Below are 10,129 nucleotides of genomic sequence, written 5' to 3'. Positions count from 1 at the left end.
ACTGCATAAAAGACATTGTTCTGGATGCTGGGGTTACAAAGACAAAAAAAAATAATTCCTGCCCTCCAGGAGCTTATGTTCTTTCGGGGGCACACAATGCATTACAGGTTAATTATAAACAAGGGAAAGAATGTTAATAACTAGAAGGGATAAGAGGGAGGGTAAGAAAAAGATGCATGTAGGAAGTGGCAGCTGAACTGAAGGAAGTCTGATTGTATCTTCCTGTGGAGGCTGGAGTTTTACTTCAGGAATGACATCACAGCTTTGGCTGAGGAGCAATGGGTTCTGAATTCAGGATACCATTCTTGGGGACAATATTTTCCAGGACAGAGTTCCAAGAACTTATGGCCTTGGGCAAATGTTGGAAGCCTTGGGTAAGGCTGAAGGTTTGGTGAATCACTCAATGTGCATATAAGGGAGTTGAATGAATATTTATGTGTGTGTATCTATATGGATACATGCATACACACAAACACACATATAATTTTCCAGTGAGATTCCTTTTTTTGCGGCATGTTTATTTAACACATATTGTATTTTTGTTAAGTTCTAGATGCTGTGCTTGGCAAACCACTGGTAGGCCACGTTTGATTTCAACATTCAGATAATGGTAGGGTTAGAGATGCAATGGACTTTAGAGGACATCTAGTTAAATCCCCTCATTTTACAGATGAGGAAATTGAGGCCTAGATAGGTGAAGTAACTTCTGCAAAGTCACACAGTTAATAATAGAGGTAGGATTGAATTTTGACTTAAAATCACTGTACCATGTTGCCTCTTGCCCCTCCCTTCAACCTCTGTCTCCCTATCTGTTTTTCAACTAAATGAAATTTTGTGAAAGGTAGATGTATTTAGACTACTTATACAAGGAATAGTTTACAGGAGGCAGGAGGTACATTTTCCAGGGGAAATTGGGAGTAACCAACCCCCAGTCCTCTATACACATTGTTTTTTCACTGTCACTTTTTAATAATATGGGATAACTAAGACAATAGTTACTTGAGTTAAAAGAAAACAACTACAGTTTCTGCTTGTGATCTGACAGTCATCATAGGACTGCAAAAGAGTAAAGTTCTACTCTTTTAAAAAAAAGGAACATTTCACAAATGTGCATTTCCTCCTTGTGCAGCAGCTATGCTAATCTCTGTATCATTCTAATGTGCGCTGCTGAAGTGAGCACTGACTCTTACTTTTTATACAAGCCATTGGTCTCTTTTCACCTAATAAATCAGTTACAAGCTCCTTATCAGATTAATGCTACATGACCATGATTTAATTTTAATCAATTAAATAGGCACTTATTATGTGCCTACTGTCTGCTAGTCACTGTACTAGGTGCAGGGGTTATAAATACAAAGAATGGAATAAACTCTCTTTTCAAGGAGCTTAATTCTTATGGAAGAAACAGTAAGTTTGTATACACACATATACATACAATACATATGTATGTGAATATACGTATATTTGCATATATGCATGTATTTATACATAGTATAAAGATATTGAATACAAATATATACAAAATAGATAAATACAAATAAATTAGGGATGAAGGGCACAAGCAGATGGGAGACTGAGAAAAGCTTTGTGTAGAAGGTAGTTCATGAGCTTTATCTCAGAAGAAAAGAGGGGTTTTATGAGGCTGAAGGGAGTGTATTCCAGGTAGAGGATATAACCAATGCAAAGACAGAGTGCTAAGTGAGAGGAACAGAAAAAAAGAAAGTTTAGTAGTATTGTAGAGTGTAGGGGAAGGGGAATGAGATGGAATTTTCATTAAATTATTGATTTATTTTCTTCATACTTCTGTTTTCTTGCATGCAATATAAAGATTCCATATACTGATGAAACAATCCTTAAGTTGGCAAGGGAAACAAAAGACCCAGTAGGGTAGGTGTCCTCACATTGAATCAGAATAGAATTAATCTGGCACCTGGCAGCTGGGTTTAATTCGGCAAATCCATTATTAGGTTTTCATTAGGCAATAACGATTAACTATGTCTGAGCCACCTCCCCCTTTCATTTGTTTTCTTTTACACAATTAGCATTTTATGAAAATTTTTTTTGTTACTGGTTTGAAATCAGTTTTTCCCCCATAAAGAAGTTAGTAAATCATTAAAATTAACCCAAAATCATATAAGGGTATGAAACAATCATTCTTTGTCACTGAAGACCTCTAAGAAGTTATATATAAAAACCCAATAAACTAACAGACTACATCATAAGATCTTAGGGAAGGATCTTAGAGGTCAGATAGCTCACTTCCCCCATCCTTTTACAGGGAGAAGAAACTGACCAGGGAGGTTAAGTAACTTGCCCAAGGTAACATAGGCCACAGGTGGAGAAGTTGGTACTCAAACTTTGGCTCCTTTACTCCAAGTATAGCACTTCAAGTTTAGTGCATTTTTTACTGTTATACACTCATGCCAGGGATTACTCTTTGTCTAGAATAGGATATTCTCAAAGCAGCTAAAGGGATAAGTGGGCCATGGTCTCACCAAAATGAGACATATAAGTCTAAGATTTTGAATTAAATCCACATATATTTAATGTTGGTCCACATAGACATTGTTGATGCATTATGCTCATAAAGACTAATGAGATATAGATGTTAGTGTGTGTATGTGTGTATGTATATGTGTTTGCTTATATATATACATATGTGTATCATAATAGCGCAAAACTTAGCTCATCCACTCACCCAAATCTATCCTTCTCTAAACACTCCCTTTTCTTCTTCTTCTGAGGATGTCAGAATTTTCACAGTGACTCAGGTTCATGACTTCAGAATCATTTTTGTTTCTTCCTTCTTTTTGAACCCTTACATGCAATCAGGTGCTGAGTCTTGGCCATTCTTTACAACATATCTCTTACCTACTTCCTTATCTCTGTACATGTGGTTAACCTGATTCTTATTATCTTTCATCTGCATTATTACACAGTCAATCCTCAACTTCCGTGGGGAAATAGTACAAAAGTGAAAACTGCAAATGTTGATTTGTTGAACATATGGGAAATGGGGGTTAGGTTGGTGAAAAGATGGAAAAGTGGCTAAGCTCATGGGTAAATGATAATAATATCTTACTAAATTTAGTAAGAGATGTGATGGTGGTATAGCAGAAAGAGAACTGACCATACAGTCAGAAAAGACCTGAATTCAAGTGCTAATTCTTATATACTGATTGTGTGGTTGTAGGCAGCATGCTTACTTTATCAGTGCCCCAAGTAACTCTCTAAGAGTATATATTACATACAAGTTATACCAATTGACATCAGAGGAGATATTTCTTAAACTGGAATTTCTCATAGTGTTGCAATGACAGGTTCATAGCAAAACAAACAGACAAAAAATTCAAACAAATAATGCATGAGAAAAAGAAGGATTCTACGGTGAGAGGCACTGAGGTTTCTTTAGTTGTTAGGACACTGGTAAGGCACAATATAAACAAGATCGATAGAGGAAGATATGTTAGTCTAGAAGAGTACCATCATGCAAGCAACGCTAGGGCCCTGTGGAACAGAATCTCAGCTTTTGGGGAATCTGGCAGTGAGGTCTTGGCTGTTGCTATTGCCTCCTTCTGCTGTCCTGAGGAAGGCAGCCTGGTACAGACTTTAAGAAATCCGTTATGTCTGATAAAAAAAAGACATTTGATTCAATTCAGTTATTTATTAGATGCTTGATACTATATGCATGACACTGTACTAGATTCTGGAGAGCTGAAGATAAAAAATATTTTAAAAAATCCTTAGAGTTTCTGCTCTTCAGTATAATTGAAGGAGGCAACAGAATGCTATAGGGGCAAAGAGATTTCTAGAAAAAGTCCTTTCAGTATAGGGAAATCAGGGAGCACTTCATGAAGATGACACCTGGGCTAGGCTTAAAAGGAAGAGAAAGATTTCAATAGAGAGAGAAGAGGTTTTAGGCATGGTAAATAGCCTGGTACCAGATGTGATTGAGATATGAGAACTAGAGATGTACTTTAAGAGAACTCAAATCAAAACTGAAGAGCCTTGTGCTATGAGTAAAGTTAATGCTAATGGTACTATTTATGTGGATATAATTCCTACTAGAAATTAGGTCAGTACATAATCCTTCTTCCCACCCTCCTCCTATAATACCAGCGGGGACTGCTGTGAGTAAGAAAGCTGTGAACTAGATCTGGGTCATTTTGGGCTAACTTTGCCCTCAGATGCCCCTCTTCTCATTGGACCTGTACTGTTTGAATGACTCGCTGAAATAGCAGAGGCTGTCAAGATCCAATTACTTGCTCATCCTCTTCTTTTCTGAAGAAGAACATTGTGCAGGAAATCCTCTTCTCTTTTGCTAGAAGGCCAGGAAATCTCTCTGAATTCTCAAATTTGGGAACCCTAACATGAATTCATCTCTAAGGCAACCCCAAACCTGGTACTGTCCAGGAAATCTTCCTTTTCTGGTTAGAAGACTATATTCTGGAATCCCATTGCCTAGTAACTCAAAATCCTCACTCCTTCCTGTTAAGAGAAGGCTAAAGTTCAGAAGCATTGTGCATGAACTCCCCTTATAGGACAAGGGAGAGAGCACACATTTGCTTGCTTCTGCTATGTACTTCGGCATGAACTACAGGAGTTCTGTGGCTGCTGCCTTTGTTTGGGACAGGAAAGCAAGCCCATTATCAGGAGACCTTCTCTTAGGATATGTGTAAAATATGTCTAATTCTTTGATGTTCTTTTGCTATGTCACCATCAACTGGTCTGGAGGGAGAGGAAGAGGAAAGGGAGCAATCCCTTTCCTCTCCCCCCAATCTTTAGCCTTTAGAAGGAAGGTAGAAATGGAAAGATGAGAAAGAACCTGAGATGAGCTTGTTGCTTCCCTGCATAGGTCATCCAAGCTTCTACAGCAAGAATCCATACTCCTGAGTCCCAGTTATACTATCTAATTGGTGGCAGCCTCAGTAATTGGAAACCAATCAAGACTTCAGTTCATAGGAAACCCATCAGAAGTTGACAATTGTTTCTTAAGAAGGTGCCAGTGCATGTGTGTATGTAATACTTCTTAGGATACTGGTTAATTTCATTATCTTTTTTCTAAAGTCATTTTTTCTAAAGTCATTACACTATAAAATTCAATCTACCCTTAAGAATTTTTCTTGGTCTCATTACCATCTTACATACTTTTTCCCATCTATCTATTCATTTATTAATGCTCTCAGAATCACTCAATTAAGAGAGAACAAGTATCCATCAATATGAAATGGACTTTTAATAACAATAGAGAGGAGATGCAGTGTTTGTTCTTAAACTTAATAGAGCATGGCATAGAAAACTGAATAGTGGACTTGAAGTTAGAAGACAGGTTTGAATTCTTAGACATATGGACCAATGTTTATTTCCATGGCTTTATAAAAAAACATAGAAAGAAGACATGGTACAAAGTCATTAACTAACACTTGGAAAAGATTTCTAATTGGCTAGTCAAATGCACACGACTTTCATACAATATTCAGACTTTGTGTTTAAAAACAAAATTTAAACCATATAGAATATATGCTAGTTTCCTATCATTGCTATTTGATTTTTATAAAAAAGTACATTTCTCTCACTTATAATTATAATAACAGCTGACATTTACATAGAACTTTATGGCTTAAGAAATGCTTTACATATACTATCATATTTAATACTCATAACAACCTTGTGAGGTAGATAGTTCAATATTATTCCAATTTACAGATGAAAAAAAAGACAGGTTTAGAGAGGTTCAATGTCATTTCCCAAGTCATATAGCTTGTAAGTAGCAAATCTGAGACCTGATTTGAGGTGTTTTTAATTCCAAGTCCAGGGCTTCACTTCGGCACAGCTGCTTCTAATTACACAGCAAAAAATGTATATTATTTTCAGCACTTCTTGCATCAATTTTCTTTTCTCTGCTTTCATGCACATGACCCCATTTTAATCTCTTAATACTTCTTCCTTGTACTATTATAAAAGACTCCTTGTTGGTCTTTTTCAGGCTAGCCTTTCCCCTATCCAATACAAACTCACACAGCTGCCAAAGTGGAATTACTAAAATACTGATTATACCATGTCTGTCATCTGTACGAAGTTCCAGTAGCTCCCTATTGCCCCTAGGAGTAAATTCAAACTTCTCTTCTTGGCATTTAGAATCCTTACAATCTGGCTTCTGTCTACTGCTTTCCAGACATTACCCTTACTCCCCTTCATGTACTCTGAATTCCAGCCAAACTGGCCTTCTTGCTTGTCTTCACACGTTCCCGTATATTTCCCATCTCCATACTTTTGCACATGTTGTCCCCCATGCCTGGAATGCAATCCCTTCTACCTTTTAGAATTCCTATGATCACTGAAATCTCCTCTCAAGCTAACATCTCAAAAAGGAAGCCCTTACTGATTCCATCAACTCACAGTGACTCCCTTTTCCCTATTCCCATCGAAATTACTTTGTATTTGTATTGTATTCATTTTACATTTTGTCCATTTAGACATATAAATGTTGTTTCTCCTGGGCTGGGCTTGTTCTAATTTTGTCTTGAATGTGTGGCACCTAGAACAATGCCTTTTGGATAGTAACCACTTAAGATCCACTTGTTGGTAGATTGATACTGCATTTTTACATGCACATAAAAATAGAGTTGGCCAGCCCTGGAGTCTGGAAGACCCAAGTTCAAATCTTGCCTCACACACTTGCTAGCTGTGTAACCCTGGGTAAGTTACTTAACCCTGTTTGCCTCAGTTCCTCATCTGTAAAACGAGCTGGAGAAGGAAATGGTGAACCACTCCATGATCTTTGCCAAGAAAACCTCAAATGTGATCACAGAGAGTCAGACACAACTGAAATATCCCAACAACAACAAAAAAAATAGTTAGCAAAAACTTAGAGTTTTATATCTAAAACTGAATTCATTATGTTTCCCCCATTCATAAATGCTTGTTCAGTGATTGCCTGTCTAAAATGGATTTCCTATCTCATCCATTCATGATTTCCTTCCAGTGATACAAATGAAAACTCATCCATCCATTCCCGTTATGTTTGAATTATGTTCCTGTTATCCCATAAACTTGCTCCAGGGGGATCTACCTAATGTGCTGAAGGCCTTTCTTGCTTTCTCTTGACATTATGTATAGTTTTCTGTATAGCGTAGTTCTCTGGCAATTCACTTTGTCATCCCTTGCTCTTGCATGTGACCTGCCAAAATTTTCTTCCTGTCAGACATTCCTTGATATCTTTTTCTCCTGTTCTTCGGAGTTCTTTGTTGGTTACATGTTGTAACTAGCCCACATTTACCTTGTGCCTTGACATTACACCCTGTGTGGTAGCTATTTTTGGTTTTTGGTAGCAGTCTTATTCCATGTTATTGTTGTTCAAACATTTCAGTTGTGTCTGACTCTGAGACCCCATTTCTAGTTTTCTTGGTAAAGATTATGGAGTGGTTTGCTGTTTTCTTCTCTAGCTTACTTTACATGCAAACAGAGTTAAGTGACTTGCCCAGGGACACACAACTAGTGTCTGAGACCAGATTTAAGAGGAATCTTCCTGACTCCAGACCTGGCACTCTGTCCACTGGACCTAGCTGCCCCACTGTTATATAGCCACACTAGAAGAAAGTTAGTATGGAAAAGTCTTTGCTGTCCTGAAAGGCGTGGGTAAAAAAAAAAAAGCTTTGCCATTTTCTAAAGGCAATCCAATCTGCTGTTTTCCTCTTATTTAACTCTGGCGCTCAACTTGATTTTTGTCTACAGAGAGCAAGTCTTCCTGTCCCAGATGAGCACAGTAAAGGACGAGCTTTACAGGATGTCCAACCAAATGCCTGTTGAAACCTTGGCAATAGGCATCATTCATGCACTTGTTATTTCCACTGTGGATGGACAGTCCAAATTCCTCTAAGCACATACAGATTTTTTTCCAGGAGGCTCTGCAGTTTGTTTGGTTTTTTTTTGAACTTGAAGCACCAAATCATCTGTAAACAACAGCATTTGGAATTTGGAGGACTTCACCAGCCACAGGGAGTCTAACTTGGAATCTGTGCTGGAGGTGCCCCCAACCAGGGGCAAATACCTTTGGTGAGCACACATCCCATTGTTTTATGCCCTGCTTGGAGTTTATTATCAGAGGGTTACTAAATAGGTTTATTATGTCTTCCAAAGCATATTGGATACCTTTGATATGTGGATAGAAAACACCATTTTATAAAAGAACCTTTTAGGCAGTTTTGTTCTTTGGAATCAGTCCCCCCCCCCCATAAGTAGCAAACAATAAGTTCAATGGGATCTTATAGTCTTTATGTCTTTCAGCTGATTATAAAATGGTAAAAATTTGGTACATTACATAGTAAGTACTATTTGTGTAAATTTGCTTGTTCCTTCTAATACATGCAATGAGGATGTTCTTGATTTGTGCGTAGATGATTCTCATGAAGATTTTGAATCGATGTGAGATTAGGCTTATACATCAATAGTAAATCATGTTTTCTTAGTCATTTTTTTTCCTTTTCACTTTCCCCTGGTAATAACTCACTCTATATCAGCAAAAGTATGGAACTGGATTAAGGAAAACACTAGCATTTCTTTCTTTCTTTTTTTTGAGGCAATCAGGTTTAAGTGACTTGCCCAGGGTCACACAGCCAGTAAGTGTCTAAGGCCAGATTTCCGCCGAGGACCTCCTGAATCCAGGACTAGTGTTCTATACACTGTGCCACCTAGCTGCCCCAGACACTAGCATTTCAATTCATTTCAAATTAATTTGACAGACATTTATCAGGCACTTAGCAAGCACAATATTAGATGTTGTGGGAGATACAAAATGTGCAGAAGACAGACCCCTGTCCTCATGGAGCTTCTAATCTAGTAAAAGGATAAAACACATACAGAGATATAAATCACAAGAATATATGATAACAATAGAGAGTTACAATAAAATGCAATATAAGATTTGATGAGAGGATCACATAAAACTTCATAAAGATTAGCATTTGAGTTTAACTTAATAGATTCTATTTTTCCTTTACATTTAAGCACAGTGGCTAATTGTAGCTGCCCTACTGGCATAGTGGATACACCTGCTTACTTTTCTCGCCCCTTGGGTTGGCTATGTTCCCATAGCTATGTTGACACGAACACCTGCTACTTGAGTTGGTTCAAATGAAGAAAGAGTGCACCCCACAAAATGACATTTCTCTTAATCTGCATTTAGTAAAAATGAAGTCTACATTATTATATTTCCTGTTGCTCCTCCTGCTGTGGCTGCAGTCACCAAACCAGACCACTAGAGACCTGGGAAGTACTAAGTCACTCATCTCCAAACTAGGGACCTTGTGCCCTCATTTTTATCATAGCCATTATTCAGCCTACTGCCATACCCATACGCTCTCCCCCACTCACCCTTTTTTACTCCTCTCTGTGAACTGTAATTAAATCAACACTCATCATTGCTTCAGGAAAAGGGTGTGCCAATGAATCGCCATATTGTTTGGCTCACCACCTTTTCAACTTTCCAGATTATAACCCTTCTCACTGTCCATTGCTCCCCAAAAGGTGTAGTCTCACCTTTGAAGGCAGGAGCTTTTGGATTTATATTCCCAGCATTTAGTGCAGTGCATACATAACACACGCTTTTCATGCATTAATTCATTTCCTGTTTTCCTGTACTTTTGTATATTTCCTGTTTATCTTCTCTATGATGTTATTGTTGCCATATAATGTTTTCTTGTTTAAATTCTCCATTTCAAAGTGTTTATTTTTAGATTCTTTGCTGATAAATAACGGTTTGTTGTATCATGGACAGTGAGTGTCTTGGTTTTGATCTCAGGTTTCAAAATAATCAGGCTTTTGTTATAAGCATTAAGACATAAATTGACACCATTTTAAATGGGTACAATTGTCCTTTTCTTGGGAAACCAAAATGTAACTACTAAAACTGCTAAACCTAAACATTAAGCAGTGAAGTAATCCTTAAAGGCAAGTTTTAAAATAAAATAAAATGTAAGGAATAATTGGTAACCTTATGACTAATTCTTAATTGTGATAAACCCATTTAAATACCTAATTTTTAAAACAGACTTCCATCAGGATGAAGATGTAGTTCTCTTGATTCTAAATAAAAAGACCTTCCTGAGATTTATTCACATTTCCAGTACCA

General features: G+C 37.4%; 1 pseudogene; it reads right to left on the bottom strand.

Moving 5' to 3' along the window:
* Positions 1–1,084: 1,084 nt before the first annotated feature.
* LOC144457279 (U6 spliceosomal RNA) lies at positions 1,085–1,180 on the bottom strand (annotated as a pseudogene).
* Between the last annotated feature and the right edge of the window lie 8,949 nt (positions 1,181–10,129).

Source organism: Phascolarctos cinereus, unplaced genomic scaffold (genome assembly GCF_003287225.1).
Source record: "Phascolarctos cinereus isolate Bilbo 61053 unplaced genomic scaffold, phaCin_HiC Scaffold_4;HRSCAF=312, whole genome shotgun sequence".
In the NCBI taxonomy this organism is placed as follows: Eukaryota; Metazoa; Chordata; class Mammalia; order Diprotodontia; family Phascolarctidae; genus Phascolarctos; species Phascolarctos cinereus.
The sequence above is the reverse complement of the archived record's forward strand: the minus strand, read 5'-3'. Positions and strand labels throughout refer to the sequence as shown.